This window comes from Macrobrachium rosenbergii, chromosome 11 (assembly GCF_040412425.1).
Source record: "Macrobrachium rosenbergii isolate ZJJX-2024 chromosome 11, ASM4041242v1, whole genome shotgun sequence".
NCBI lineage: Eukaryota > Metazoa > Arthropoda > Malacostraca > Decapoda > Palaemonidae > Macrobrachium > Macrobrachium rosenbergii.
The window spans coordinates 22,787,616-22,810,836 of NC_089751.1; the positions used below are offsets into that span (position 1 = coordinate 22,787,616).

The 23,221-nt window shown below is 37.1% G+C and overlaps 1 protein-coding gene across 2 annotated transcripts in view; it reads left to right on the forward strand.

Annotated features, from left to right (window-relative positions):
• LOC136843230 (alkylglycerol monooxygenase-like) overlaps window positions 1-23,221 on the forward strand; it is a 790,153-nt gene that overhangs the window by 476,761 nt on the left and 290,171 nt on the right. Inside the window, exon 2 of one of the 2 annotated variants that reach the window (XM_067111314.1) lies at window positions 6,484-6,525. The exons of the other annotated variant lie outside the window; for it this stretch is intronic. The gene's annotated coding sequence lies outside the window, so the exon portion shown is untranslated. The remainder of the gene's footprint in view (window positions 1-6,483; window positions 6,526-23,221) is intronic. 2 annotated transcript variants of the gene reach the window in all.

Consider the following 23,221-nt stretch of genomic DNA (forward strand, 5'->3'; position numbering starts at 1 on the left):
ATATTTTGAATTCTGGTTATGAGGATATAAGAAAAAAATATGGGGGTAATGCATTTTGGAAAACTGATTTCCGAACATTTACAAGAGAGAGAGAGAGAGAGAGAGAGAGAGAGAGAGAGAGGGAGGGACGAAAAACGTACGTCATAAAAAGGATAGAAGCATGAAATTGCGTTACAAAGTTAGGGCTAAACTGAGTTAACAGCTTAAATCTTGTTATTGCCAAGTCAGCTCAGGGCTTGATGTTGGTGTGTTTGGATGAGAGAGAGAGAGAGAGAGAGAGAGAGAGAGATGCAGTTTTCCAAAAACAGAGTGCATGTTTATAAACCTCGCAAGAGAGGGTTTTTCACTGAGTAATTTAGCATACAAAGGTCCCTGTATTTTCTTAGTAAAAAGTGTCAAAGTTCGTTTATTAATATGACACAGTAGTATTATTCAGTTGTAGATAGTTCACAACAGTTTTTGTTTTATGGATAGACTTACAGTTCTAAATTAGAAAGATGTGGAGAATTGTAAAATCGGCCGAAAATACGTGATTTGGCCCTGTACAAACTTGTTGCCCTTGGGACATAATCCAGTGCTGGCTAAAGGAGACTTAAATTTCGTCCTCTGGGGCTTGAAACCTTTTCAGATCACTTTTTTAATTTCGGTAGTAGCAACGCGATGCCTTTTGGAGATCTCTCCCCCCCTCTTTTTTTTAAGTGATTCTCTCTCTCTCTCTCTCTCTCTCTCTCTCTCTCTCTCTCTCTCTCTCGTTTATTCAGCAGCAGTCTCTTGGAGCTCGTATAAATTTGTTTCCATTATTAACGTACATTTTCTTAGACATTCTCTAGTATCTCTATTTGTTTACAAGGCTCAGGTTTGGATTGTTAACTTTGTTTTTATCGTTAATTTCCTGGTCATAAAGCAGAACTTGAGAGAGTTATCGGTATTCCGATCTTTCAGGACTTCATAAATGAAGAAGTGTTGTGCATTACTTGATATTCTGCTTTAAACCGTTCTTAATACTGTTAGTGTTTATCTTTAGTTTTATTTTAGTTTTATTGTGCCTGGAAATCTTTATGAGGAAAGAATAGCATGCTAGACACAACTCTACTGCTGTGTCTGATTAAGGCTGTATTGACGCCTTGAGAAACGAAGCTCGGCCTCAAAATGACGGATATGCTTGAGCTTCTACATTAATCATAGCAGGGGACTGATCATATATTCGGTCTGCAGAAGAACTTCCTGACCTCTGGAGTACTGAGTGCTTATTTTGTAATTCTGTCAACTGAAAGACTGTTTGGTTGGTTTCTATTTGTGTATTCATGTAAGTGGGATAGGCTCTGTCCTAGTTTCGAATGTCATCGTTATCGGAAAGAGAAGAGTGGGAATGGCGTTGCCATACAGTCGTTTTGTTCAGTCCGTATATAGGTCACCTCGCTATCACCTATTGAAAAGAGTGACAATAAAATTGTCACTCTTTTCTGTAGGTGATAGAGCATCTGAATAGCCTTGGATTCCCTTCCGGAAGTGACAGAGAGAAAATATCTTTTTACTTCTGTTGGCCAATTCCTTTGTATTCGTCTGACACTTTGACCTCCCAATGCGCGGATGTCACTCCGATTCAGGTCTTAGAGAAAATATACAGTATTTTTACATTTTTAACATAATTACAAGCAGAATTTAATCAGAGTTTATAAAAAATTAACAAATACAATTTTATCCTATCATTCGGGTTGACAAATACTTTAGCGTGTATATTTTACAAATAATCTATGTATTTCATTGTTAATATTTTTCAGTAGTTATCAGTATATATCTATTTTCGATTATCCTTGATTTTATAAACCGTCTAATACCATCGTTTTCATCTTTTATTCCTGCTTTGTGGGCTAACCAAATCCCAACAACATAATCACAAACCAAAATTACAGCAGTGTCTCTCTCTCTCTCTCTCTCTCTCTCTCTCTCTCTCTCTCTCTCTCTCTCTCTCTTTTACTCTGTTAATGGGACAAGTACTTTTCTTTTGTGCTTTGGTACCATCGTTGTGGTTTCCTACCAAAGTTGTGTCGATGAAATTTAATTGTTCAGGCAAGTTTCCCCGAGCAGCAAATTTTCTTAAGCAAAGAAAAGAAGTGTGAGGATGTCGCATTTAACACATACGAACGCGCAGTCGTCTCAGGTGTTTTATTACTTTCATAGAGTGCAGTTGCTCATTATCGAATGAATTCATGTTTCACAATGTATACAATGGCTTTTATTGATCATTCTTTTGAAGTTGTGTTTGTGAAAAAAATTTATCCTTGATGTACAAATCTCCTTGTTGCCTTCCATCTCACTTTTACTTATTAATTAATTTATTTATGTATGTAATTAATTAATTAAATAGTGTGTATTTATTTATTTTAAAGTGATATACTGATGGAGAATAACACTATGAAACCATATCTGTCCATGGCACAATAGCGGTTTCATATTGAAATTGGAGCCTACCTCTATCAGAATTAATAGAAATGACCATTGATATTTTTCTCTTGCGCTTGTGGCTTATTCACATAATACTCGAAAACTTGGGTAAGTTTTTCTTTTATATAGTAGATCCCCTTAACATCTTTTTTTGGCAGTCAGGTCTCGTTCTCTCCCGTGCACCCAAGAAACGTGTTTCATGAGTATCAGAATATCCGTGTTTTTTTTACAGCCCAAAGTCTCTCTCTCTCTCTCTCTCTCTCTCTCTCTCTCTCTCTCTCTCTCTCTCTCTCTCTCTCTCTCTCTCCTGTATTATGCTTGACTTGGGGTCAAGTTACACTACACTGTAAAGTACTTTATCCAACCCAGCCTACTACCTTTTTGGAAAGGAGTCTTGCATCTGAATAACTTTTAATTTTTTGTGGGTTACCGGAAATCCTGTCCATGAATCTGTATTCTTGGACGCGTTAGAGGGAAGGCAGTCTAACATTCTGCAGATATTATTTTGAATGAGCCTCATATTATCTAGATAACTTGGAAATATAGCTTGATCTTTAAACCAAATCCAGTGCTTGTTGATCATTTTGCAGGGTTTCAGCAGTGTCATAGCGTAATTTCTATTCAGCGCGGTTGCCCTTCGTTGGCTGAGTCGGTTGAGCTTCAGACTGTCACTCGATGGGCCGGAGTTCAATTCCCCTGGCCGGCTGATGAAGTGTTAGAGGAATTTATTTCTGGTGATAGAAATTCATTTCTCGCTATAATGTGGTTCGGATTCCACAATAAGCTGTAGGTCCCGTTGCCAAGTAACCAGTTGGTTCTTAGCCACGTAAAATAAATCTAATCCTTCGGGCCAGCCCTAGGAGAGCTGTTAATCAGTTCAGTGGTCTGGTAAAACTAAGGTATACTTAATTTATTCAGCGCGGTAATCGTGTTGAAAGACTTCAGGGTCAGCAGGTTCATCGCTTTGCGATGCTGTGAAGAAACAGACATTTATCTCCCTACACATACATCTACTTTTCTATCCAAGTATTGTGTATGCTTTTCAGTATTTGTGAGATGCAGGTAAACGTGAAATGTTCTTTAAGATAATTTGTGTGATTCACATAATAAAACTGGTAAAAACTATGTACTTGTATATTAAATGAGTAATTTTTTTCGGTTTTGATACTTTAAATACAAATGAGGTAAACTTATTTTTCATACGGGGAACATTCAGAAGTGCATATATATATGTATATAATATATATATATATATATATATATATATATATATATATATATATATATATATATATATAATATATATAATTATATATATATATGTACTGTATATACATACATAGTTTTCCACATCATTATTTCTGCTGTACACATTCTTACATATCTTGAAACGTATAATGCCTTTGATTTCACTGCTTTCTTCTCTACACCTGGAACTGTTTGACGAACAAAGGACAGTGGCTGATACTGGAAGAGCAGGTGTACTCCCAAGGATGAGGAAAAGCTCCAGGCTACAGATTCTGAGGCTACATACAATTATCAGTTGGATGGCCAGAGAAGAGAAGATAAGGGAAGGGAGGAAGATGAATGGGGGTAGGAATAGCCTTAACAAAGAAGCTTTTTTTCGTATGGGCGGAGTTACGAAGGAATGGATAGGGTGGCTGGGGTTTGATAAATGGAAAAAGAAAAAGGCAATAATGAATTTACGAAAAATATATAGATTTGGTCTTGATAAATTGTTCAACCTAATGTTGGACGGAAGAAACTCATATCTTCTTAGATGCAGCGAGTTATGTTGATATTAACTACAGCAGTGTACAAGAATAAAATACATATATCCTCTTCTTTAAGTGTTAACGGTAATTGAATGTTGTTTTTCTTGGAGTTGATTAGTTGCAATGGCAATATTATGATGATTTACGTTGTTGTATTACTAGTATTTAGTGGATTTAGTAAGCTAAATCTTAAAAATTCAGCTTTTTCCTGTTCATGGAAACATTAGCGTTTCGGCATTCAGTTTGCTGGTTTAGCCTTAATCGCTTGTTGTTTTCACATGGTCGTACATCATTATGTTTCTCTTGATTAGTTTGGTTGATGAATCTCTCTCTCTCTCTCTCTCTCTCTCTCTCTCTCTCTCTCTCTCTCTCTCTCTCTCTCTCTCGTATGTGTGCTTGCGTTCATTTTTTAATTAAAATAGATCAAGATATGTTACACTATATGATGTAGTTTTGTTGTTGTTTTTATAAGTTATATTTATTTCTTCCCAATAAGGAATTCATTAACAGTTACGAGTATATTTAATATTTGTACGGGACACCTTTTAACATCTGTTTCCTCACATATAGGTTAATAAACGAGACATACGAAGTACGTAAATCCACAGGTACATGTTCACACCATCGTTTTAATGATTTAGATAGGGGAGCTTTTTGTCATGTTATGCGATCAGATACGCATTGTTTAATCGTGTCCCTCCCTCTTTCCTCACTCCTGTTTCTCCCTTCCTCTACCATCCCCATCCCCCCCCCCCCCTCCCTTTCTCTTCCCTTTCATTATTCAGTGGCCTGATTCATCGTCAGTCGATGTCGTGAGACAGGGAATTGTTTTGAGTTGAGCGCAATCACCGATTACGTTCCTTCTCTTTGTACGCCATATTTTTTTCTTCTTAGTTCTTGTTCTTCCTTTTTCTATTACAATTTTTGTATGAATGAGCCAAATCAGACAAAGGGGGCCATTTTACGGGAAATTAGTGACAGTTCTTGGGGATGGTTGCCTAATGACATTTTTTAATTTCATTTTTCCCTCTCTCTCTCTCTCTCTCTCTCTCTCTCTCTCTCTCTCTCTCTCTCTCTCTCGCTTTGTTGGTGCCATGCTTTATTTACTTTTTTTTCTCATAGATCATAAAATTAAAAGGTAAATCATTCGCTGCTAAATTTGATGAAAAGTTTTTTTTTCGAATTCTAGTATAAAATTTAACTTCATTGAATGCTGCCAAAACTCGGGAAAATAATATTATTCAGTAATTTGATAGAAATGATCCATAATAAAGAATTGTAAAAAAAAATTAATGTTTTTTTATGAACACAGTTCATTATATCATTCAAACGAATAGTTTGAGCTTGCTTCTGTGCACATGACCCCTTGCCTGACCGGTTCGCTTCTGTTAATCTTATTTTAGTATTATAACCCATTTCTTTCTTTTTAAAGAGAGAGAGAGAGAGAGAGAGAGAGAGAGAGAGAGAGAGAGAGAGAGAGAGAGAGAGCAGGGTTTTAAGAACGGGGGAAAACTAAGGACCACAATAATCATCTTATCCCCTGCGGTGGTTTACATGATGGTTGGCGATCGTTCAGGTAGCAGAATAGTCTGAGGGAGTAAATGAGGAAATGGGAAAATGCGATAATGTAAGAAGGGGAGCAGAAGGAAGCAGTAATCATCCAGCATCATTGGTCAGACTTGGTTAGGTGGTGGGGTGATTGGGAGGGAGGGAAGGAGAGAGGGAGGGAGGGTCGTGGATACTGGGAGGAACAGTTGTGGTGGGGGGAGGGAGGAACCCAATAGCTGTGGTGATGCTCGATTGGTGTTTTGAAAGTTCCTGACCTACTACACCTTTTTTATGTATTTATTTTTTATTTTCTTTTATCAAACCAGACTTGATTGTATAACGCTGACAGGCTAAGATAAGCTGACAGGCTAAGATATCGCATAATGTTCTGGTTATAATGTAAAATACCAGCTCTTTCATCTTTCAACCATTTTGGAAAGTGCATGGAATTATCGTTGATGAAATAAGTACCAATACAGTAACCTGCCAATGCCTTACCTACCTATTTCAATTTTTTGTCGTATGAACTTTAGAAAAAGGGTTACTTTTGTTTTTATAAAGTGTTTTTAATGCTCACTATTAATTTGCCAGCAGGAGTATATCCCAACAAAAGCCAAAACTTTGGTTCCTTTGACTAAGGTACTGGACGACAAACATATTGGAAGTGTCAGATAATTATAACGCATGGTATTAATTGCTGTTTTTGTTTTTCCAGGTGTGAGCTGACCTCAGAGTTCGACTCGGCGGTGGAAATAAGGTAACGTATAATTAAGGAGCTCATTAAGGCGGATGATTTATTGGTTGGTCGTTGTACGCTGAATTACTTTACAGTCAGTGCCCGTCAGAGGGGTCATACCCAGAGCCGGTTTCTCCTGTTTTCGGTATGATTATATCCCATTCGCTTACTATGATTTTTCAAAATATCTCGCAATGAAATGCGTTATATTTTCAGCTTTTCCGTGTAACTATAGTTGATGTTAAACTCTCTCTCTCTCTCTCTCTCTCTCTCTCTCTCTCTCTCTCTCTCTCTCTCTCTCTCTCTCTCATGAAAAAAGTTTTCACTATAATTTATATTGTTTTATTTAAATATTTTCTTTGAAGCCGAGTTAGTTATTTTTGGGGGAAATTTTAAAACAGGAGTGCATATTTTCAGTTACGTGTTTTTACTGAGTGGGATACGTTGTTAGTCGCCTCGTGTTCTTCCTTTGAACTTATAAAGAATTAGTCGCATGAGGTTACAATCCCCGTAGCCCTTGGGAAAACAAAGTTAGGAAAGGGGCTACTCATTCTGTGTAGTTTAAAATTTGTCTGGAAGTGGCCCAAGTTTAAAAAACTGTCAGCTGAACAAAGCACAGCCTTCGTTTCGTAGATGGATATATCTGAAGTGAACCATATTAGAAAGGATGGCATTCTAATAGCTATATCTAGTCCGTCAATTGCATAGACTCCACTTCATATCATAAAGAACACATTAATAATAATCATCCTTTCAAAACGGTTTAGAAATTTTGTATTTGAAAATTTAACGTGAAAAAACTCTCACTTTAATGTGTAATAAATACTTACATACATACATACAGACGTATACACACACATATACAATATATATATATAATGATGAATGAAAATAATTTTTAGAGTACTTCATTCTGATATTAGCAATAGAGAAATTTGTAGGTTGTGGGTATACGAGACTTATGATAATTGAATGCCTGATGTATCTTATAAATGTGCTAAAACATTATGCTGTTTCAACATTCGTCCGTTCCCTCTAGCAGGGGGGGTGACCTTAGAAAAAAAAACAACATAACAGTCACTGCCATATGTACACCTTAATTGTTGACCCGGAGATGAACCCATTGCACAGAAGTCTTCCTCAATATTGACCACTTCTACACCTCCATAGAAACTATTAGTAATATGTCGAATCCCCCTACATACACTGCCGTTTTCAACTCGTATCTTCCTTCCATGTATTCTTGCGGTTCTTGGATGCAAGAAGTTACTCATGAGATGCGTTTTTTTTTTCAAATGTTCTCCGGATTCATTAACTTGTGTCAGTGCATGTATCATACAATATTTTCACATCACTCTATTTTTCATGTTATTGTTGTAAGCCACGTTTTGCAAGCGGCATATTTTTCATGTAACATTAATACAAGTTAATCATTGGGTTCAAAGATTAGCTGCTTGTTTTACGCACCACTGTGTAAATCAATATAAGAAGTAAAGCGATTGAAGAGAAATAAAAAGTCACTTAAACATGAGGTCCTTTTGAATGTGAATGCGTTCGTAAATTATATATGTGGGGCTAGAGCAAATTAAGGAAGAGTGGATAAGAATTAGACTATGGGTGATTCGTTTACAGGTCAAGTTTTTTTTTAGATAATAGGTTTGGCAGATGGATATGTGAATAGCAAGAAGTTAAAGAAAAAGGTAGTGTAACGATCGATACATTTGAATAAGGCAGGAGAAAGGATCGCAAAGTGCATCTGCATAAGAAGTAGTGATTGAACTTATAGCGTTCGTGGGAGGAATAACGTGTTCAGAATGCCATGTCATAGAAAGGTACTTTGGGCCGGTGAGTAAGAGATGGACGTTCGGAACTTGAATATGTTGACGGTTGATTGAGTGATGAAAAGCATCACCAGGGCGTCGCATAAAGGAGAAGCAAGGCTGTCATATGGGTGAGTGAAATTCATGGATGAAAATGAGCTTAATTATATCTGAGAGGGAAGGGGATCGATGAAATCCTTGAAGTTTGTTCTGCCGTTGATGACGAGGCACCCGATGATGGGTGTGAGAGTAGATGCTTATTTCGAATGTTTTGGGTCCGTACAGGCAATTGTGTACTGTAATTAAAAAATGTATTGGACTATGCAGATGTAAGTGTAGACAGGAAATTAAATAGTAGAAAAGCAATATGAGATAGTATATAATAAAATAATTGAATACTGAAAGTAAAAACAGTCCAGGGGAACAGTTTGAACACGAAAAATAATCACAAGATAGTAGCGTTTTCATTTGTCTCTTCGGTGTCACTGACTCGCTCAGTTGTGTTGCCTTATGTTCAGGAGGAACACTTCTCAATTCTTCATTGTCTCCCCTATATTTGTATAGGTAAAGTCTACCCTTGTCACATAATGTCTGTGATCTTCAGAGCTTATTTCGGATTTTATATATATTGAACAGACACGAGCATAGCTTCCCAAATAAGTCATGCTTATTGCAAAAAATTAAAGTGACGGCTTTTAAATATTGGGCATCAACAAACTTTCATCTTGATCTAGGGCAGATTAAGTAAAGCCCCAAAGTTCGGAAGTGAAAGTTATGAAGGACTGATTTAATTAACTGGTTGCTACCGATTTTGCTACTTCTACAGGTTTTGAGAGGAAATATTGATCAATAACAAAGCTCCTGAAGCATTGCCCAAAGTAGTATCCATGAATATAAGTAGGTAACAGTGACCTGATGTTCAAGTTGAAGTGAAACAAAGTCCAAATGGTAGTTGAGCTCTTTAAAGATGGTAAGTGTTTCATGCCATTTTGTTGAAAAGAAGTAAAAAAACGCATTTGGAGAGTTTCCCCCCACAAAATTATGAGAAAGAAACTGTATAGGAAGGAGTAAGTGTCACTTTCATCTGAAGAAGGTGTCAGGGTCCAGAGGTCTACACCCGACCCCTTTTCCCCTTCAGCATCTTACCACACTTAGGGAAAGGGTCCGTGCTGTCAGAAGGCTAGCTCAATTGAAACTAGCCTTACCATATAATATTCCCTTATTCAAAAGAAGTTTTGCTAAGCAGATTAACTGCCAGTTGGAAAGCAACTAAAGCCAGTGAAGAATGATATTGTAGATAGCCCCTAACTTCAGACTCGGTTGTTAGAGAGCAAGCATAGGTAAACTAAGGTTGGAGTGGGGATAGACTTTAGAAAAATTATATTTATCCATATCCACAAAGCAACTGTTTTAGTGAAATACGTTTTCATAAGGCTGAGGTCTTTGGAGTCGATGCTATAATCCCCCTTAGTGAAACTTACAATAACAAGTTTCCGGTTATTATCTTATGCTAGTAAAAATTGTGTGGGCTGTAGGTAGTAGATGCAGTCCAAAACATTAGGGACTACTATATGAGTATTTTTGGTTAGAAGTGATAAACTTGAAATGAAATATGTATGTAGGTCAATGAATTAGTAGATGCTTGGTCTGGAACCGATGAAGGGCAGTTGATGATCTGCACCATATCACCAAAATTAGAAAATTCGAGTTTATTGGCACTAGCATCAGTTCTGATAGATTTCAACAATTTGGTGTGGTGTACTTGTGAGTCATAAGGTGCAAAAATCTTGGTAGGTAGTCATTTGCTGAAAGAATTGGCTATATTTGTGGTTGTAATTGTAGCAGTAAGAACAAAAGAGAATTTAAGGTTTAGACAAGGAAAATTTGAGTAACATTATATTAAAGTTTGAAGATTAAAGGTTCATGATTCCTGTAACAGATGTGTTTATGGACCACTACAGCAGACACAAAGAGCCTTAGCATGAAATACATAAAAGATTAATAATCATATGATATCTGGCCTTCAAAGAGATCATAAATCAAATGAGGAGGTGGTGATCAACAGAACTTCCAAGAAAAAGAGCATTTGCATTTGCATAATGAATACTAAAAGACGCAGGTGTTAACCATGGCAAATGGTTTTAAAATACGATGGAATCAAGTTGTGCCAGCAAGGTGGTTGTGGCCATTTAAGTGTAGATATGTGCGGTTTTTTAGTTTTCTGTAAAAGAAAACTATAGAGATGGCTTTGTCTGTCCGTCCGCGCTTTTTCTGTCCGCCCATGGATCTTGAAAACTACTGAGGCTAAAGGGCTGCAAGTTGGTCTGTTTATCATCCACCCTCCAGTCATCATACATACCGAATTACAGCCCTCTAGCCTCAGTAGTTTTTATTTTACTTAAAGTTAAAATTAGCCATAATCGTGCGTCTGGCAACGCTGTAGAACATGCCACCACCGGGCCGTGGCTGAAAGCTTCATGGGCGGCGGCTCATACAGCATTTTGTCTTGCATTGAAATGTTTTACTGTTATCGGGATTTTGTACAGTAAAGGCAAATAGAATTAAACGGAAACAATCAAGGTTATGGTCTTATGTGTCTTGTTTCTCTCTTTGCCAGAGTTGGCTAACCTTGTATGGGAAAACTCTTTTGTACAATTGTTCATTGTGGAATTCAGTCGAAACATTACTTTGTGATCAGAAACTTGGATTTGTTCCCCCCCCCCTGATAAGGTCATACTCTTTTGGTTATGGATTCGCCTGAGACTGCGTATTTAGAGTTGCTGTATTGTGTGCATTTCTTAGTGTGATGCTCCATACACTTATATGGCGAAATTAATGTTGCCTTCATAAATCAACATTTCTTTCTCTTTAAACTCAGCTTAGAAACAAGATTTTATGTCTGTGTTTTGCTGCAAGTCTTGTAATCCTGTAAGTTCTAAAGCTTTGGAGAGTGACATACAAAAATGTGCAGTAAAAGAACTTTCTGCGAACTTAACTTTAGGTGACACACGGCTCGGGGACTGCATACCAAGCTTTTCATAGGGCTGACATTTCGAGAATTTTGCCGTTAAGTTGTATTTTAAAATCAAGTTGTTTTGTGTCCTTATGGTACCTGTGGTGAGCTCTAAGAGGAAATGTATTAGCTTATACGTTTAACAGTTTTTTTTTTTTTCATTGTCAGCTGTGTGCTCTGGCATCACTTGGTGGTGTTTGCAGCATCCTTTTGTCCTGATTTACCTCCATTCCTTCTTCTTACAACTCGGAGCTGAATTTGGTTGAGTCTGCATTTTCATTATGTGTAAATAAGTATCTATTGCTCACACACACATATATATATATACGTATACATATACATGTATTGCTTTATTTGGACTTAAAACGGGTAAGCTTACGTGCACGCCCTTGTGTGTGAGCGGGATTTGTATCTCGTAACTTAATGGAAGCCTTTAGAAAATGTTTTGCAATATAAACGCAGCTTCTTTAGAGATCTACAAGGTTTGGAAAAGAAGGGACAGTCAGTTTTACGCTTTGTGTAATCTACACTTTCACCTTTGGTGAGGATTGTTGGATAATTTCACTTTTGAACTGGCCATTGTACGTTATTTGAGTTATACTGTTTACTGTTTATCAGTATAAAAAAGTATTTTGTGGTTCCGAAGGTCAGTCAGAATAGTTTTTTTTATGAATTTCTATAGATTTACTCTTTAAGCGAAACCATAAATAACTTGGAATAATCTTGAAGGAATTGGTGAACGTATCGAATTATTCTTAGACTCAAAAGTGATGCTTGCTTTTTTAAAAGTTAAACGCGAGTTAATGTCAGCATTAGACTTTGTCCTTGGCTCTACCATTTTTTAAACGTTAACGTCAAGAAAAAGCTAGTCTTGGGCACTTCTCCTTGGATGTAAATAGTCGATAATTATCAAACATCACCCAGTGCTGTTCAGAGCCAAGCACCCGTTTTCTTCAGGGACGGTTTCTGAATGTAAGGGTACACTTCACGAGATTGCCCTCCAACCCAAGGTTTCTGCTTCTATAATGCTATTCAGAAGATGGGGGAGGAATAACATTAACTCGCAGAGGATTTGTAGTAAATCGTGTTGATCCTTAATTTCCTTGTGATGTGAAGGACAACAAATGATTGGGATTCAGTGACTCAGTACGATTTTTTTTTTCATTTTTGTTGTTCGCGTATGCAATTTTTTGGTAAAGACGTTTGAAGTTTTCATCGACTGTATCATCATTTGTTGAGGTTGACAGTTTTCTATTCTGGGGATCCTTTGCTACCGTTTTTGATATCTTAGTTGTTATGAAGATCGTCGATATATTGTTACTGTTGTCGCCAGTGCTGTTTGTTGTCATCAGCAATAGAAATAAGTTGATTATTCAGTGTAACTAGTTATGCGTTTGCTACACACACAGACACACACATCTATATATATATATATATATATATATATATATATATATATATATATATATATATATATATATATATATATATATATATATGTGTGTACAGTATAATATATATATATATATATATATATATATATATATATATATATATATATATATATATATATATATATGTATATGTATGTTTGTGTGTGTATGCATTACCAGTCCCGCCTCATCAGCATAACTCATTGGTTCCATCTCGGACATGAATAAGCGATCTCAGTGTGTGTCTTAAAAAATCCATTGTACATCATTGTACATCCATTGACCAAAGCAAAATGTTTGCTGAGAACCGTAAGACCAACAGAGACTTAAAAAGCCTGTTTTATGTTCATTATTTTTTATGGATTTTGCAATTTTGTTGTTAAAAGATTTTTTATATTGTCATATACGGGATGGGGTCTGTTACATCGTCACTTATGAATTAATCTCTTTTCATAGATATTCTCGACTAGATTCAGGTATTTTAGTCCCTGGGGCTTACTGGAGGTCTTTTGAATACAAGATTATCTTATGCTAGAGGTCCTGCAGAAGTACCCATAATTTTGTTATGTAGGAATAACTGTTTCGGTCTTGCTTTTGTCCGTATGTGGAATCTTTTGGCGGCTCTTGGTTTGGTAAGACAACTTTATGGCTTCCGACTTTTCGTTTTCAATTTAACGTGTAGTTAAGTAACGGTACGGCCATGTAGGCTTCCCTTAGAAATCTTTCAATTCTTTGTTGACAGTTCTGTCATTTTTCTTGGAGATTAGATTTGTCATTTATTATTTTCCGTCATAAACGAAAGGGTTGATCTGAAGAACTTGATAAATTAGTTCCAGGGGAGGACAAGGAAATAAAAAGGTAAGGGATTTTTTTATTTTTCCAAGCGCACAAAGTAACCTGTTGAGAGTTTTACTATGTTCGCGTTTTTTCATAGATAGGATGAGAATGAGCACATCAGCATGGAACAGTGCTTTTGGAACGCGCTTAACACGCACGGTATATGATTCCCACAGAAGGCTTTCGATGCCTCGTTTGTGAAGGGTTGATTTTGGATAGATGAATAACGGGAGAACATCTGCTTCATTTTTGTTTTTTGTTATTTTCCTAAGATGTTAAAACCAGGCACTTTTTATCAGAACTTACATAAGATGTCGTTATGAGGAGAGTTGTTGCCACCCAGAAAAGACCTCTTATATCAGGTTTGCCTCCATTAAACGAAGCAGCTTTAATTCACTCGTCTCCCATGCTTAATGTATTTTCTGGTCTTTATTAAACATGAAACTTGGCCTTGCCCAAGACTCCTGTAAACAAGTTTCGTGATAATAAAGCGCTCCTTCCCAGACATTAAACATGTAGTTAGCCATGTTCAAGATAATTCTCTGATAGAGAGATTAATCTTTTGAACGTTATGTGTAACAATTTTTGAGGTTTAACCTATTATAGTGAACGAATTTTTTGGCCCCCAGATTTAATTTTCATGATATTCCTCATAATAATTCTTTGCAAACGTTCTTCTCTCATTTGCAGCCTGTTTAGGAGATAAGCCTAAGAGTGAATGCGAAGTTATCAGACATGTCAACGCTTCCGATCAGATTATAATTGGTGGTAGTCATTTGACCTACGAGATATATAAACAAGGCATGTAGTATCTATGCGGATTGCCTATGCACTTGTATGCGAATACTACGTACGCTCATGTGTATCCCGAGCAATGTTGGGAATATTGGTTTAAAGGAATGTCATGTTGGAGAGTCATAAAAGAGAGAGAGAGAGAGAGAGAGAGAGAGAGAGAGAGAGAGAGAAGAAAGGTGTGTGGGAGGTTGGGGAAGTGGGGACTGCCGTTGTGAACAGTAAAAGGAAAGTTTTCCAGAGAGTAGGGCGCAGTCCCCGTTGTTTCAGATCGTGTAGTGAGAGAAAGAAACAGGAGCGAGAAGGGAAAGGCGAAGTCAGGCAAAAGAGAAAATGTAAAGAGAGAGAGAGAGAGAGAGAGAGAGCTTGTTCCTCTAGCAAGATTGCAATTAAAACGGAGAGAGAAAGGGTGTGTATGGCGTTTTATCGAGATTGGAATCACGATTTCCGTTCATTTTATCATTTCGTACAATTTCTTTTTCTTGGATGAAGGAGAGAGAGAGAGAGAGAGAGAGAGAGAGAGAGAGAGAGAGAGAGAGAGAGAGAGAGAGAGAGATGAAAATACTGATTTTCTCTTTTAAATGCAGTCGAAACTTTTCCCTATACGTCTTGGTTTTACGAACGCGGGTACTCACGGACAATTTAGCGTCAGTTATAGCAATAGTTTCTTCGTCTTCCTCTTCAGGGGAGTTTCGTGTAATTTCAAAGGACAACCTTGTCGTTGCTGAAATTTCCTGGTTTGATGTTTCCATTCTTTCCTTTACCTTAAAACTCGTCAAGGGACAGGTAAACTTATGACATGTGCATTTGCTATACACTGATGTTTGTCAGTATCACAGAAAGAGACGCTGCAGCCGGTTACAATAGTAGAGTTTTGGACTGAAGCAAATTAAAGAAATTAGAACAAAGCAAAAAAGTAGGGTAAGAGTCGTGAAAGGCCTCAGTAGAAGCATATTGATGAAAAAATCTTGAATTTCGGAAATTGGAAAGTAAAAAGCGCAGGAAATGAAGTGTAAAGGATTTTGAAACTGGAAGTAAGGGGGATTTCGAGTCGTGATCAGGAGGCCAAAGGCGAGGGAAATTTTAGGAACTGAGAAATGGGAAAGGAATTGAATTTCCAAAAGTGAGTTTTATACAGCTTTTCAACGTTCTTCATGAAGATGAATGCGAAAAGAGAATGGGTAAGGTAAAAGTTCAATCTTCCCTTGAAAGTGAGAGAGGAAAGCCCTTCTGAAAGATTCTTTCGGTATTTTTAAGAAGAAAAATGCCCTTCCCATAAAGTTGCTGACGACTTCATGGTGTATTGGATGGCTGATGGCAGGACAGGTTTCACCTTCATGGGGTATCAGTGTCCTCTGGAGGGATAAAGGGTTGAGGATTAAGAAAATGAAGAAGGAAGGGTTACAAGAGACGAGACTTGATCATTTACTTAAAAGGTTTTCCCTAAGGAACCCTCCTTCCCCTACCCGTTACCCATGTACACCTTGAAGAGAGGTGGTCTCATTTGTAGGACATTTTGTTAATACGTGATTAGAATTTTGTGCATCAGCGTCAGTATCGCAAATGAAATTTCTTTTTTCAAGTTACACTTTATGCAATGTTTTGTAATGATTACAGAAACTTTTTCATTCCATGTAAGTTAAAGATTTTTAGCTTATGAATAAGGTAAATATGGAAAAGTACCGAATGTGATCATTTATTTTTTCATACAACTGAACAGGTAATTTTCTCTCTCTCTCTCTCTCTCTCTCTCTCTCTCTCTCTCTCACACACACACACACACACACACACACACACACACACACACACACACACACACACACACACACAACGCCATCCGCATCCTCGTCGTCTCTCCTCTCCCTGTCCCCCTCTGAAAAGACTCTAATGCTCCAGTGGTTCAAGTTACCGAGCGCAGTGGAGTTAATACTGGTCACTTATTGGACTTCGCAAAATCAATATGGCTACAATGGGGGGATTGCACGAACAAAGAACATCATCATCATCAGCACTATCATTGTGATCATTGTCATTATCTTGTACATTCAAAAGGGAGCGATATAAACTTGGGTTGGGCATATTTTATTGTACATATATATATATATATATATATATATATATATATATATATATATATATATATATATATATATATATATATATATATGTGTGTGTGTGTGTGTGTGTGTGTGTTTTGTACATTTAACAAGAGATCTTAAACTGACGTTGGTGACTCAGAACGCTCGCCCGAACGATTTGTCCTTTAAAATTAAAGCAAGTTAAATCTAAAGAGGGTGAACAGATAATTATCGAGAAACCTAGGGCAACGTATGGCAGGTATAAACGTTTGGAAGCATCACAGCTAGGGACGATGCAAAAAGTAAGGGCATTATAAGCGCAGTACTCACAATGGAACATGAAGTGCATGATGATCGAATACCTATCTTCAGTGCAATTACATTCACACACACACACACACACACACACACATATATATATATATATATATATATATATATATATATATATATATATATATATATATATATATAAAATCAGACATAGTTTCAGTAACTCCTCTTCTTACCAGTACATCCATCCACTCTTCCTAATCTGATGCTGTCAGAACAAAAGGCCCTTGGACTCCCCCCCCCCCACAAAAATATTTGCTGACAACTGGAAGGGTAAGGGAATAAAGCCTTCCAGTTGTCAGCAAATATTTTTCGGCGAGAATCCAAGGGCCTTCTGTTCTGACAGCATCAGGTTAGGAGGAGTTGATGGAAGAGCAACTTCATGGATGTAATGGTATATAAGAAGAGGAATTGATGAAAATATATCTGATAATTTTTTGGTTGATGAGCATATAAAGACTGATGTAAGTTATGGAGGAAATGGTTTAAATGTACCTGCAAATGAAATTAGGACCAGTGAGTTGATAACAAGAAGTGAAAAGAGCATATAAGTAGAAAATGGATGAATTGTGGGTTAAGGTTAAAGAAGCGGTGGAAGGAGTAGTTGAGGCGTTGGTTAAAATCCAGGATAGGCTTCCTGGGACAACAGAGTGTGTTAGTGGGCAAAGTAAGATAGGTGGTCTGAAGAAGTATCGAGGAGGCCCTTGATATACAGGAAGTATTAAAGTGTATACAAGATGAAAGTGAATGACACAGGGTATGGATGATGGTTTAACGAGTTACAGATGATCCCTCTGTTTAGGTCTACGGTGCAGTCAGTGTAGTGGGAAATTTTTCTGTACACTTTGCTCATCTAGAGTTCAGTTGTTAAAGAATAAATGTGGCAGTGACCAGCATCTTGTTTTCTCTGTATAGCCACTCCTAGTTAAGAGAAACTACTTAATATAAAATCAGAGGGGTTGATCCAGAAACTATGCTTTTGTTTTTTCTTTATATTCATATAGGTAAGTTTGCAGGCCCCATTATCATTCCCCCTTGCTCCCCGGATATTGAAAGATGATGTTGCCATCCAGTACAGACCAGGACCAAGATTTCTTCCTTGATCAGCTACTTGGCAAACATGTTAATTCTAGGACGCGTGAGGAGAAACATGGAAGAATTATACTGGCCACTTTCCCTATATGCATATGTATTTCTCATAGTCGCTGTGAGCTCTCTGTCTGTTGATTTCTACAGCTTTTGAATACGTTATTCTTTGTAACTATTATTGAATTTAAATGGGAAATAAATGAAGAAGCTCTCCTACACTTCAGATTCGAACGCATGCCGTAAGACATGAATGTAGTCGGTTTCTGCCATGAAAGCGTAGGCTTTTCATATATATATATATATATATATATATATATATATATATATATATATATATATATATATATGTGTGTGTGTGTGTGTGTGTGTGTGTGTGTATATATATATATATATATATATATATATATATATATATATATATATAACTAACTGTGAGTGTTTGTATGTGTGTATAAATAAATTGTGGTTATTACCCATTTATATGTAATTGCATGCGTATTTTTGGTTGTATTTATGTGTATTCTCTCATCCCGCATAAGCGCTTACGTGCAGTCACTCAAGGAAGAATAGAGAAATTTTTAGAAAGCCGAGAGAGAGAGAGAGAGAGAGAGAGAGAGAGAGAGAGAGAGAGAGAGAGAGAGAAAGGCAACGGTAAGAGAGCTGGGGCAAAAGTGTCTGCCTGCTTGGCTGACCAGTTGCCCCAGGTCGCGTGTCGAGGTAAGTAGTCGTACAACACCACAACTGTACTCCACCCCACCCCCTCATCCCCCATCAACCAACTCCGTCCCCAGAAGGGCTGGGTTAATTGTCGGACAAGATGATGAAAGAAAATCGAGAGAAAGAGGCTGATCAGCTCATATCCCGAACTAAATAAAAATGTAGTCCAAAAATAATTTTCTTTTTCTTATAATGGTTTCCTGGGTAGAGTGTTTGGCAAGATTATAAATTTCTTCATGAATAATAATGCATGGGAGTTGAAGATCTTTATGCCGTAGCATTGTGTTGATGAGACACCCAAAGCACTCGAGGTAACCGGTATTTGCAAGATGTGCAAGGTTATAACTCAAGAACTCAGGCGAATCACAAACACTCAAGTAGACAGACGTAAAGAATCATTCTAATTGCTCGACTCCTCGTTCTACAGCAGTAAACTTCGTTAATAATTTCTTACGTTTTTCCTTCTAGGGTTAGGGACTTTTTGAACTTGACATAAAGACGCAAATGAACGAAACGCTATCCATATGAAGACAATGCCTATAGGTAACGCTCAAAAAAAAAAAAAAAAAAAGCATTCTTGATTTCCTTAGATGTCTAGGTGGTATAATATGCGTCAGAAGTTCCAGCGAACATTACCAAGACCTTTAAAAAGTTGAAAGCCCTAGATCAGGTTGCTAGTGATCTGTAATGAAGTTCAACGCATGCTAATTAGTTTATGTTTTCTTCTCATTTTTCTAATGCCGAGGGTGATATAGCTTTCGTGAGGTTAGAATAGTGAAACAAGCCGCAACAAAGCAAGAGAGAGAGAGAGAGAAAGAGAGATAAAGCGAAAGGGGGGGGGGGGAGAGGAGGGAGATAGCGTGAGTTTAGGCCATTTCAACCGAGGCCACTGTCTTTGCAGTTAGATAACTGAATAGGTCATTCATTTCGCATTACGTGTTACCATCACTTCTCGAATTAGAAAATTAGAACAATCATTGAACGCTGTATAAAATGATTCTTGTGGGCGTCAAGCACAAAATAGTGCAGTTATGGTTGTTAGTTTCTAAAGAGAAACGTAGAGAGAGCAGTCATATACTACGATTTTCTCATAAACGAAGAGCACAAAAGGGAGCAATTGACATAAAAAAAAAAGGCAACCTCGCAGCCCGTCGGGAACGGTCAACGATACTGGTTACCCGCCAAATTATACCGCAACCCCCGCCCGCCCGCACTCTCTGCCTTAGGGTGAACTTACCTTACCTGGGCTTTTTCCCTCTCAAGTGTGTGTGTGTGTGTGCTTGTTTTGTTGTGTTTGATGATTTGCATTTCGATTCTTTCTAAATCTGCTTCTTGTCTTGTTAACTCATGCGCCGTTCTGTGGTGGAATGATTCAATACTTTAATATGTGTTTGTTTACCAATTTCGTTCAGTGCCCGTGGCTCGGGAAGAAAACCTTTAGCAAGGTGCTTTATTTGGAATGGAGACGAAGTTTTCTGGTACAAAGCATCGCCGTTAGCAGTATGACCTCAACACTTTCTTTCCTCTCTTCCTCGTCGATTAAGTTTCTTTGTTTTTGTATCGTTATCAAGTGTTTTGGAAACCGATGGCATATTACGGGTTACGTTTTAGGTTTCGGTGCTTGGTGCTTTTGTTTCGGTATTTTCTCTTATTACAATAATGCTATCGTAGCTTTTTTTTCCTGCCCTAGTTAATGTAAGTCTTTCGGATATTTTTTAAGTAACGTTCAGCATGATTGCTTCACATAACACATTGAAAGATATGATTATTATATATATGTATATATGTTAGAAATCATCAACACACAATCATGTGTGTGTGGTGTATTAAGCTACAAATGTCATTTAATATCCAATCCGCTGTACTTCTTGAATATCACCGGAGGGGACTTGTAGTTGGCAAAATAATGATTCAGTACCTGGGGACTCAAACACTCGACAGTACGTTAACCACTCGGCTGTCAAGAGAGATATGCATATATATATATATATATATATATATATATATATATATATATATATATATATATATATATATATATATATATATATATATATATATATATATATATATATATATATATATATAGAGAGAGAGAGAGAGAGAGAGAGAGAGAGAGAGAGAGAGAGATACGTGTGTGTTTGTGTGTGTGTATGTATACTAACTCATGGTGACTGTTTTTAGAAAAAGTCTGTTTATTTATAAATTTTTGACCAAATCTTTAAACTTTTCCCTCTTTGAAATTACTAGTTGGTAGAAGCGCCATTTGTAAAGTTCCGATAGAGTTGCGTTTAATGAGTCCGTTTTAGTGTACGGCAGGGCTCAGTTTCCGAACCTCGCCTTCATTGCCCTCCAAAGCAGTCTAAAGTTTGGCTACATCACTCCGGTTAATTTTTCCTTTTCATATTTTTTATATTTATTATTAATATATTTTTTTAAAGTAAGAGACATTTGAACCAGATACATCGCCCTGCACTTGTTTCTAGCTCGTAACCGTCCAGTGAATTTATCTCAGACTGACGATAAAAAGTGTCCCGTTTCCTTTTCCCACATCGCTTCAAGAGGGTTGATAACCTGGTCCAGTCTTTCTTACCGTTGTTACCCGTTTTATTTATATTTTTTTCCAGCAAAGTGTCAGTGCCAGGCCAAGACCAGAATGCCAAGCAGGAATTCCTATATAAAAAAAAACTAGGTTGCAGGTACTCCTGACTGCAGATTGTTTCAAATGCTCTTATACCTCGTGAATGTAAGTTCAAGAGATGAAAGTTAACCTTATCTAAAAGCGAAAAGGACCAAGAACAAAGCTAAAAAGTTTTCTAATGTTTAAAAAGTTCTAGTTGTATCAGGATCTCTTTTTTTTGGGGGGGAGGGGGAGATTATTTCGTTTTTCCTTGTATAAGAGAGAGTGTATGAAGCCGCTGAAGTTGGTAAGTGTTTTTTTTTTTTTTTTTTTAAGGGAATCATTGATTTCGGATTTGAAAGTTGAACCTGGCATTAACTGTTGAGTGAAGGTTCAGCAATAGTTAAATTATATGATTTTATGCCTATTTTTTCTGAGGGCAAGATTCATCGCAAACATTTTGTTAGATTTATTTATCGTAACCTTCCAGGAGTTGTGTCAGTTACTAGGACGTAACAAGTATCCTCATTGGTGTAATTTTCGGTTAACCGCCAGAGTTGCCTTGGAGTCATTTAGCCTTCGTGAAGAACTTTTAAAAATAAGTCTTCTAATAGATAAATCCGTGGGTAATGCGCATATATTTGTATGTTATTCTTAGATATTAAATGGTACAATGTAAAAAGGTGTGCAATGCAAAAAACCGCAGTCATTTCACGTGATGAAATCACTCATAAAACGTGCGCACTCGCCCACACATTGTCACCTAATGTCACATATTCGTCTCTTGCGCGAACCCTCAAGTCTCTCAAAGCTGTTGCGTCCCTTTTTCTGTTGGGTCTCTGCCCTGCTGGTGATATCTTATGACAGGTACAGTTTCTCTTTTTTCCAGAGCCGCAAGGCTTCATTGAAAGGTTATGCGGATAAAACGATACTGCGCTTTGTTATTTGGGAAAGGGGTAGTCGAATGACGGGTTACCCCAAGGAGGCCTTTTTTTTCTTCTTTTTTTTTTTCGCTAATGTGTGTTGGAGCCCAATCGAACGATGTTGGGCGTCCCTTAAAGAACCCTATGCATAATTGAAGTCAGCCTCTTCGCTTGCCACATGACCGGAATTCAACACTTGTCTCTCTTTCTCTCTTTCTCTCGCTTACGCTTAAAATTTAAGTAGTGGGTGGGGCTGAAATTGTCTATTTGGTGTTTTTTATTTTGCGGTTGCTAGGGCTCAGCCCTTAGGGCTGGCGCTCTCTCTCTCTCTCTCTCTCTCTCTCTCTCTCTCTCTCTCTCTCTCTCGTTTACCAGATGGTGTCGATGCTTTCTTTTATTAAAGATTTGGAGTTTTTATCGATGACGATTTTACGCAGTTTGGAAAAAATATATGCAGAGAATAGAAGCTTATCGACCAGCCTTTTATTCAAGTCTTTTTTTTTTTTTTTTTTTTTTTTTTTTTTTTGCGAACGTTTGTTTATATTTCGGCTTCTTTGTCTGTATACGTAAATGCATATTATTATGTCTGTTACAAATATGACTGAAATATTATGACAATCCAGTTTCTTGTTTTGTCTGTTATTTTTACATCTTTCATCAATTCTTTGAATGACAGATAAGCGCTGATATTTTGTTTCAAGTGGAATTATAACTTCTCCATGAGTCATTATTAAGTATCAGGTGTAGTGTGCTGCTGTTGTCTCAAGGAAACTTAGTTAAAGTACACAGAAAAATGAGAGAAGTAATTGCATGTAAAATTGGCCAAATTGTTTGGAGTGGACCTTGAAATTTTCCTTGAAAAAATTAGCGGTATGGTAGCAACGTAAGAGTTGTCGATAATGATGGTATTCTCAAGACTACCATTTGGGAGCGAGTTACTAGTTAAATGTCGTTAATAATAACAATAATGGATTCCAAGTCAGTATTTGAACGTTACAGTATGTTTAATAGAAGCAAAATAAAAAACTGCCTTTTTTCATGTTTTGTAATCTGCAGTTTCTG